General features: G+C 40.2%; 1 non-coding gene across 1 annotated transcript; it reads left to right on the top strand.

Moving 5' to 3' along the window:
- The first annotated feature begins 747 nt into the window (after positions 1–747).
- On the top strand, positions 748–854 carry LOC150040371 (U6 spliceosomal RNA). The gene has a single exon (XR_016533986.1). It is a non-coding gene; the product is annotated as a U6 spliceosomal RNA (small nuclear RNA).
- The last annotated feature ends 9,574 nt before the right edge of the window (positions 855–10,428 follow it).

Genomic DNA, 10,428 nt, shown 5'->3' with positions numbered 1-10,428 from the left:
GCTGCAAGTGGAGGTATGGCTCAAATGACAGAGCACTTACCTTGAATGAAAAACCCAAGCAAGAGAGCAAGTCCCTGTAAACATTTCAGAAGAAACAAACTTGAGTCTTAGCTCTCCTGACAGTTTACTTACTGGTTACAAAAGGGGAAATGATTAAGTTTACAGTGCAGAAAATCCAGGCAAACATTAAAACAAGTGATCGTTAATGAATGGCATGAAATGATAGCATGAACCTCCTGATATGAGAGGCACCGAGGACACAGCTTCCTGCACTGCTTTGTACCCATACTCTAAATATGACAACACAAGGGACAAACCCAAACTGGAGGATGCATTTTTTAAAAATGTGGATGATTTTGCTGTGAAATAAAAAGACAAGCTAAGGGATTGTTCCAGATTCAAGACACAGGCTAACTAAATTGAACACATGATCCAGGATTGGATCCCACATGAAGGGGAAGAAAGGTACAATAAGACAATGGAAGAACTGGCAAAATTCACACCTGCACTTTCTATCAGATTATGATATCATTGTACTGATCAAATTTCTGCATTTGATTGTTGTAGTGTGGCTATAGGGAAGGGGGGAAAACCAAGACGGGGGGGGTGGAGGGGAGGGTAATGGGGACCAAGATATGTGAAAGGGTATCAATATATGTGAATTAATGCACCTTCTGTCTGGCAAATATCATGTAACCCTTTTATTAATTACAATAAAAATATATATATAAAAGACTACTTGTTCTGGTGCTCGCTTCAGCAGCACATATACTAAAATTGGAACGATACAGAGAAGATTAGCATGGCCCCTGCGCAAGGAAGACTTTATTTGTTCTGAGGAAATATAAACTGAGGTACCCTAAAAGCATTCAGAAAGAGATAGAGAGAGAGACAGAGAGAGGAGAGCAGAGAAAGTGATAAAGCAAATGTAGTGTTCTTGTTCTCTTCACACATAAACTTGTTGCAGCTTCATAATATTCTTTGTGTTACACTGACTGTTAATTGTTCAAAGTGGTTTCAACGAATGAATCACATGAAGACCCTTGGTGTGAGACAAAGTAGTAGCTTCATGCTTTACAGCTGAGACACTGACCCTAGAACAGAAGGCCAATGTTATAGCAGGAGCAAGAGGCTCGCTAGAGCTCCTGTATTGTAAGGACAAAAGGAGGTGATGCTCAGAGAATTTTTTTAAGTAATAATAGAAATTGAATGGAGATTCATGTCATCTTCCATTCTGTAGGCTGAAATCCAACATCAAAGGAGGGTCAGTGATAGCCTGAGTCTGGGAAGCCACAAGCCTTAGAGGGTGAGAGAGAAAAGGCAATGAGAAATATGGCTGAAAGAATGTTCAAATGAATTAAAGACTAAACTGTGATGAGAAAGGAGGGGAAGTCTAAAAGCAGGGTGTGGTCAGAATTGTCAGAAGCTATCAAGAGGCCTCGTGTGAGCCAAACACAATGTGGTTATGTGGAAACGAAAGCCTGTTGCAATAACGAGACTATATATTGAACATCTATAATGTGCTTATTTCCTTCAACCCTCACAGCAACCACATATGTGAGGGCCACCCCTCCCCCATTTTATAGATGAGAAAATTGAAGCTCATAGAAGTGAGAAAGCCAGTGCAAAGTGCCACCATTCACAGGGAGCTGAGCAGGACAATGGCAAGTTTAGAGGTGACAGTATGGAAAAATTGTCTTCTTGTATGTGCAAGCATATAAGAAGGAATGGAAAAGACCCTTGGAGAGAATTCAGGTCTGGAGATGAAGGGCAACTTTAGCAGAGTATGGGGAGAGATGGTTTATAGTCAATAAGTAACTGGTTAAGAATGGAATAGAGAGAGAAAAGAGACAAAAATGGGTCAGCCATTGGCGGATCATGCCTGTAATCCTAGCTACTCAGGAGGCTGAGATGTAAGAATCAGTTCAAAGCCAACCAGGGGTAGGAAAATCCATGAGACATAACTCCAATTAACCACCCAAAAGCCAGAACTGGAGGTATGGCTCAAGTGGTAGAATGCCAGCCTTGAGCACAGAAACTAACAGACAGCACTCATGGCCTGAGAGCAAGCTTTAGTACCAGAGAGACAGAACAGAAAGAAGAGAAAGGAGAGAGGAAGAGGGGGAAGGAGGGAGAGAGAGGGAAAGAGAGAGAGAGAGAGAGAGAGAGAGAGAGAGAGAGAGAGAGAGAGAGAGAGAGAGAGAGAGAGAGAGAGAATCCTTGAAGGAGGTAGGAGGTAGGAGGTGTTGGGAAAATGGGAGTCGTGACAAGTGTGAATGTGACTCACTCTGAGAGAAACATTTTACATCATAGATAAGTATACACACACACAGGCACACACACACACACACCTCTATTCTCTCACACGTAAATAACTCAAATGTAAAAGCTTGATAGAACAATTCATACTATTACCATGCATGGAAGTCTGCTAATTCCTTTTTGTTTTTTGTTTTGTTTTGTTTCTGTGATTTGTTTGGTTTTGTTCTCTCTCTCTCTCTCTCTCTCTCTCTCTCTCTCTCTCTCTCTCTCTCTCTCTCTCTCTCTCTCTCTCTCTCTCTCTCTCTCTCGTTTTTAGTGCTGGCAAGAGTTAACTAAAATTGATTTCCTGCACCAGGGCCTGTGGTTTGATAGCCATGCTCTAGGGTGTGGCCTGAAGCAGAAATGTGGCATAGCTGCAGCAGGGAGCTGACTTGAAAATGGCTGGTTTGGCTTGCTTCCCTTAGCTAAGCCTGAGCCCCTCATGGTTTTCATCTCCTGAGATCTATAGCTTCAAATCCCTCTCCCTCCCGAATGAGACACTTCTTGGAAACACCTGTGGTGCAAAGAATGCTGGCAGCATGCCAAGTCACAACTGGCCTTGGCCCAGCCAAATGCCTAAGAAATTTTTGACAGATATAGACTTGAACATACAGAGATGTCAGCTTCCAGGAGAAAGAGAAATTTCTGTTGCATTCTTGGGGTGTGTGTGTGTGTGTGTGTGTGTGGTCACTGGGGTCGACCTCAGGGTTTTGTGCTCCACATCCTCTACGCACACATCCAATGCCTAGCGCTTTTAGGTTATGGTTTTTTGTTTTGTTTTGTTTTGTTTTGCCAGTCCTGGACTTGAGCTCAGGGCCTGAGCACTGTCCTTGGATTTTTCTCAAGGCTAGAACTCTATCACTTGAGCCTCAGCACCACTTCTGGCTTTTTTCTATGTATGTGGTACCGAGGAATCGAACCCGGGTCTTTGTGCATGCTAGGCAAGCACTCTACCACTACACCAAACTCCCGGCCCCTAGGTTATGTTTTTAGATAGGGTCTTATGCTTTTTTACTGCCCAAACTGGCCTCAAACCTCCATCTTACCATCTCTATCTCTCCAATAGCTGGATTACAGGCTGGCAACGACCACAAGAAGTCACAAGACAGAGCATATAAGTTCATAAAATCCTAGAGTAATGTCTTATACAGAAGACCTGGAGAATGCAGGTTTGGAGTAGGAGCTCACAGCTTTCTTACCTTCTGAACTCAAGGTTTCCAATAACTTCGGAAATCCCAAGATCATGATTATTTATTACAATTCCTTAAAATATGCAATTTAGACTTGAAATTTTTATATTTTCTTTCTTCTTTGTTTTTCTTGGTTGATTTTAAGACTTGAACTCAGGGCTTAGACACTTTCCCTGAGCTGTTTCCCCTCAAAGCTAGCACTGTACCACTTGAGCCACAGCACCATTTCTGGCTCTTTCTATGTATATGACACTGAGGAATAGAATGCAGGACTTCATACATGCTACCCGAGCACTCTACTACTAAGCCACATTCCCAGCCCCAGTTTATATTTTCTTTTAAGTTTTGAACTGTCTTTTAAAATTATTTATAATAGTATAAGTTTTTCATTTTCCAGGTTGTATTTTTACATTCCTTAAATAATTCAAATGACCATTCTAGCACAGTTATTTTCTTCTTAAGACATTTATGTCACTTATCTCTATAGTTGCAGGAAACATAGCTAGTAAATCTCTTTTTTATGTTGTTGGTCATGGGGCTTGAACTCAGGGCCTGGGTGGGCACTGAGTTCAGACTTTTCTGCTCAAGGCTAGTGCTCTATCACTTTGATCCACAATGCCACTTCTGACTTTCTGGTGGTTACAGTAATTGCAGATAAGAGTCTCACAGACTTTCCTGCCTTGGCTGGCTTTGAACCAAGATCCTCTGATCCCAGCCTCCTGAGTAGCTGGGATTACAGGTGTTAGATGTCAGTGCCTTATGATTAAAACAAAACAAAATAAACAAAAAACCATAGGTTCCCTTTATAGGCTCCATGGCGCCTGTAAGTTTTTCCAAAGAGTCCTTAAATCACAAAGTAATTTTCTAATTGATATGTGCATAAATTTCAGTTAACTTCTTCCACAACACCACTTGTTTCACAGTGAAATGTCCCTCATTCCAATACTGATCACCAATTGGTTGCTTCAACCATCACACGGCAGTACCTCATCTAGATTGATCTGGACTTGGAGTGGATTGAATAGGGACTCCCTAGAAGCTCCTGGAATCTGGTAATGTTACTTTAACTTGGAAGAGGTTTTGCTGGCATGATTGAGTGAGCTAGGATCAACCTACATTACCCACCTGGCCCATAAGTCCAGTACATTTACAAGAGACAGAAAAGGAGAAGTCATGAGACGATAGAAGTAGGCATTGAAAGTATGCAGCCATACGCCAAGGAATACCAGGAGCCACTGGAAATGGAAACTATACGGAAGGATTCTCTCCTTGAGTATCCTTTGGAGGGAATACATCACTACCAGTGTTATTAGGTTTCTGGCCCCCAGAACTGTGATAATTGATTACAGTAGCATCCGGAACATAGTAGGCAATGAAATACACACTTTTAATGCACATCCCCTGGAATATTGATGCTACAAACCTCAGGGATCCCCCGCAAAATAATGTAATTTCAACCATTTCAAATCTATCAAAAATGCTCTGGACATGTCTGTCTGAAAATTGGTAGTATATGAACATGAAAACCTGTTCAGCACCTAGAAATGTTACAAGCTCATGTGACTTAAATGTTTACTGCGAAATCTTCAATAAAAGTAAGATTTATTACCGCCTGACACTCCTTTACTCTAACACTGATTATCTTAATGTGCTTATTTGATGACAAGTATGAACTGTTTCTTCTAGGCCTACCTTCCTTATGTATGGCTACATTGCTGAGTAGAAAAAAATCTACAAACTTTTTCATGAGATCTCAACAGTTTTCCCCTCTGATCTCTCCCTATTGCCTAAAGGCAATTTTCAAACTCCTTAACCAGCAGCAGCCCTTCACAATGTGCGAAGTTCATGTCCCAGCACAATAGCTTACCTGGTGACAATAGAAACTGGGTGAATATTTGGGGGGTAAAGGAATGGGTGGATGCATGTGTTATGCTGTACATGACTGCTCACTTACACAGTTGTGACTCTCACATCAGCCCATGACCAAGCGCAGAGCTTATTCAGGTTCTTAGCATCTAGGAATAAGCCAGGCATACAGTAGGTGCTCGATAAGTGTTTATGGAACACAGAATGACTCTGTTCACCTTCAAACACTACTATTTTATATAGAAACAACACCATTAATCTAACACATGCACATTAATCTTGTGAAATATTTTTGCTTCTAAATTGAGAAACACTAACCTAAAGTCTTTGTGTAGTCAAAGGTATCAGTCACTTACAGAGCTCAATGTGGTAATGAGGAAAAGCATAATTTCCTGTGGTTTGACAGTAATGTGACAAGAATAGTTCCCATTGTTTTGAATAGATCATGAACATAATTTGTCTGACTTTACTGACACTTGAAGCTCTGGAATCAGACCAAACAAATGTGACCTAACTCTCAGCCAGACATGTGCTGGACTTAGAGATAAAGCTGCAGGTGATAATTTTGCTAGGTTCTGTGAGGAATTCCAAACATCATAGTACCATGTCTATCTCAACAGTCATATAGTTGAATGGGAAAGAGAGGAAGAGGAAGGATTTAACAATTAGTGTTTCTCTGGACATTTGACATCTAAACCACGAAATCCTAAGACTATTAATCCAGTTCATTCTTAAATATGGAGAGCTCTCTAGAATAGGTTCTCAAAAGACAACAGGCAAGAGTAATTGTACTTGACCATTCTCTTGTGGCTATGTTTTCAATGTGAAGAGTAGTTGCTTTCCACCAAAGTTCATTCACCATTGATTTGAGTGGATTTGAATGTGATAATTATTGATGTAGTTGAAAAAAATATACCAAGTCTAACAAAGAGAAGGCCTGAAAGGTCATTTAGAAATTCAAAGTCCTTAGCTTCATCATGTGCTGAAAAGAGAAAGAAACAATTTCTTAGCATTCTCCACTTAAAGTTAGATGGAAAGGGCATCTTCTGACTAGTGGAAGACACAGTAGGACAGGGACTATGCCTTCTTATTTACAGCTGTATGTCTATAGCAAATAAAATACTTGGCAGGTGCTAGATAATAAATATTGGTAAACTAATGACCTAGTGCTCAGAACTAGTAAGATTATATACTTGGCTCTAATCGAGGGCAGTGGCAAGTTAGTGCTCAAAGCTCCTTAGATATATTTCCACAACTATTTTAAGGGGCCGGATGTGCTGGTATGCCCCTAAAATTCCAACACTTGGGAGGCTAAAGCAAGAGAATCACGAGTTAGAAGTCAGCCTGGCTACACAATGAGCCTGTCATTTATTCATTCTTACACACACATACACACAACTTACTTAGAATTGCTTCACATGATCATATAGAGCTGTCTATACATATACAAATACATGGGCACACATGTATTTAATTGTGCTATCTAGAATGATATTCACTTCAAAGTTATTCCAAATCAAGCATGTTAAATGTTAAATGAAGTCTCCATCGATTAAAGGGCAAAGAGTGTATTAAAGTCCTATGGACATGCTGTGCAAGGCATCTTGGGATATGAGAGTGCACAATGGACCTTGCAACTGTAGTGTTCATAGTCCTGCCCACAAGAGTTCGGAGAAAACAAGGGTAAGGATGGCAATGGCAAGACAGTGTATGTAGAGAGATCAGGAAGGCTGGACCAGAATCCTGGCAAAATGCAGACTGAGTATACACAGGTCTTAGAAACATGCTTTCTTCTTAGTTTCTTTCTACATCCAAATTTATAATTTGGAGGGCCAGGAATTTGGCCTAGTGGTATAGTGCTTGTCTAGCATGTACGAAGGCCCGGGTTCGATTCCTTGGTACCACATACATAGAAGAAACCTGGAAGTGGTGCTGTGGCTCAAGTGGTAAAGCTCTAGCCTTGAGGAAAGTCCAAGGACAGCGCTCAGGCCCTGAGTTCAAGGTCCAGGACTAGCAAAAAATATAATTTCATTCTTTCTTATTATATACAAATAAAATATAGTTTTATCTCAAATTGATATGTTTTATTCCCTTAGATTTTACTGTAAGCCACTGCTTAAAATGTAAGTTTTTTTTTAAAAAACGGGAACTGCAAGCTATAAGTAAGCATTTGGGGAGGGGTCTCACTAGGGTATTTTTCTTATTCTCTAGCTAGGATAGTGAAGGCTACTAGGGTAAATGAAGCATTACATGCTTTCAACGTCATTGAACATTTGCCAGGTAGTAGGTGCATTACTTCACACACATTGATACCCCGTCTCATGTTTTTGTCCCCATTTCCCTCCTCCCACCCCCTCTCAATCATCTTGTTTTCCCTCCTTCCCTTTCCTATTTCAGATAAACAAATAAACATATATACAATATACCAGGTAGCAAAGTCAGAAACAGTAACAATATGAGAAAAAAAAAAAGAGAAGAGAAAAAACATAGTACATTAAGAACAACAATCACATCACACAAGACAAAGCTAGAGTTAAGAATGACTCAAGCCTTTTATTTTTATTAATTTGTTTGGGCTATAATAGGGTTTCCAAAATGCCTCATACTTTTAGAAATAATTAAGAAATGATTTCATGTTTGTGACTAAAAAAATCCAATGCTCCTTTGGGAGAAATAAAGAGATCTTAAAGGCACCAATACCTAGTTGTGATTATAGGGGCTGTACAAGGTTTTCAAACAACTTAGAGGCTCTGCATCCTGGAAGATTTCACATGCCTGACTGAACGAACCCACTCCACCCACACATACACTGCATCCTTGCATCTGCAGCCCCAAAGCTGTGTGGATTCTCCTGAACGAAGAAAATCACTTGAAAATTCCATCCACGCAGAATCTGAATTAGGGAATTATAATACTTGAGACACTGGTTAGATTTAAAATTGAAGACTGCTCCATCTCAAGCATCATTTATTGAGCTTTTGTTATTTTTCCTCTCTTTTTGTTTCTTTTGTGTGCCATTCAGCTCTTCATTAAGCTCTTTATCCTCTTTCCAGTGGTGGCAATGGGGAAGATGGGGTCAAAGGTCCAGTAGGGAGGGTCTTCAATTAGGGAATTGTTTTAATAATATAATGTCCTCTTCTTGGAATCTGCAATATATATATATATATATATATATATATATGTGTGTGTCTACCCCTAAGTCTAAATACACAAGCATAAATTCCCACAGTGCTTCACAAATGCCTCCAGCACTTCTGGGAAGAGTCTCTCTTGGGAAGAATAGAATCCCTCATCAAATTCAAAACAAAACAAAGACAGCAAATGAGCCTGTCCTATGCCCCAGTACAACAACTAACTCTAACAGTTTGACATACAGGAAAGAGCTTGCCAATTTTCCCCTTCTCTCACACCAAGCAGCCACCATTCATAGAATCATTACTAAGTTTCTAATATCATTTTTATTTTATTTGTGTCTTGTAGCTCTGTCTATCCTCCCAGGAGAGAAAGGTCATTTCTTCCATCACTTGGTCTCATGAATCATCCATTTGCCTTAAAGTTCCTATTTAACTGAGAAACACTGGAACTCTGTTAATTTCTTTAAAAATCTCACGTTTCAGCAGTTTGAAAAATCCATACAGCACCAAATGCTGTGGATTTGGTTTATCTTTGTAGGTTGAAACAGAGCATGTTCACTGGGCTTTCTACCTTGCCTGGCAGGTCAGAAAATAAACTGCAAAGCTCCGCCCCCTCCAGGGCTGCTTCATTTTGAGATACACTTCCCCGCCTCCATCTCTGTGTTTCTCACATCTCCTCTCCACGGGCTAAAGACACTGTGGCCTGCAGATTTGAAGCAGCTCTGCACATCCTGCCCTTACCACATAGATAAAGGCTTCTAGATGATGGTCTGTCTACTTGATTGTCTAAACCAAGGTTTCCTGTGCATTTCTCAAAGGAAATGTTGAGCAAAAGACTTCAACCGGTTTGGTAATAACAATTTCTCTTCAGCCGTTCCACCCTCTTCCAGAAAGGGTATTCTTCTAAGTTAGCTTTTAGGGAAAAAATTTAAAAAAAAACTTTTCTTTGAACATGTGCATAGTGCATTTTAGCTTTGCTGAGTTATTGGGTGAACTACTATTCTTAAATATTGCTGTGTTTTGAAAATTGAGGCTCTTGTTTAAAAAATAATCTGTACCCTTCTTTACGGAATAGAGGAATCCATTAAGGAGCTTTAAGAACATTCTTGTAAAAATTGATATCTTATTTCCCTCTTCCCTTGCTAGTTCTGGCCTGACTAAAACAAAGGTTTTGTTTGTTTTCCCCCCCAAGCAATTAAAATATGCACTTCAGATGGTCCCAGAAAGTATGGAGGACTTAGGGCAATGGCCAGTTCATTCCCCCTGGGCTTCAACTTAGCACATATTTCGCCTATGTCCTGGCTGTGCCTTTTCAATCCAATCTTCTTTGTACAAACTGACGGTTCAGTAACTTAAAAACACCCATTAATGGTAAATGAACTTTAAAATATTTAATTCTAACTAAAAAACATCTCAGCCATTAGTCTGTGAGGAAGCACTTACTCAGACGTCATTTTATTCACTTTATCTGTAAAGCATACTTAAATTCCATTTGTTCAGTGGTAGTATTTGGTTAAAAAACCAAGCTGATTTTGAGATTGAAACCAGATGCACTTTCAGATGTACCGTACACGAGCAATGAATTAAGCCTTGGTTTTTATCAAAACCCACATAAAATTTATGAATTGCAAATATGTTGCCCAGTATGGCCTGGAACTCCTGGCCTCAAGCCATCTTCGGTCTCCTGTGGTAGAGAGGTGTAGGGACTACTCCAGTGTTGCCACACAAAGTTCTTGTGTATGAAAATCCTCCCCCAATTTTCATATGCCTGCGTGAGAAATCAGTTTTATTCTGTGAGGGGCACTGACCCAAGTCACAAAATGGTTTGCATTTGTGTCGCTCGGTCCCAGGAAGATCAAGAGGCAGGTCCCTTTGCAAATATTTTATCAGCGATTACATTCGTACCTTCCAAACACCAAACAGTGACACCAGTCAGG

The sequence above is a fragment of the Megascapheus bottae genome, chromosome X (assembly GCF_031878675.1).
Source record: "Megascapheus bottae isolate mThoBot1 chromosome X, mThoBot2.hap1, whole genome shotgun sequence".
NCBI lineage: Eukaryota > Metazoa > Chordata > Mammalia > Rodentia > Geomyidae > Megascapheus > Megascapheus bottae.
Note: the sequence above shows the minus strand (reverse complement) of the source record. Positions and strands in the feature narration are given on the sequence as shown.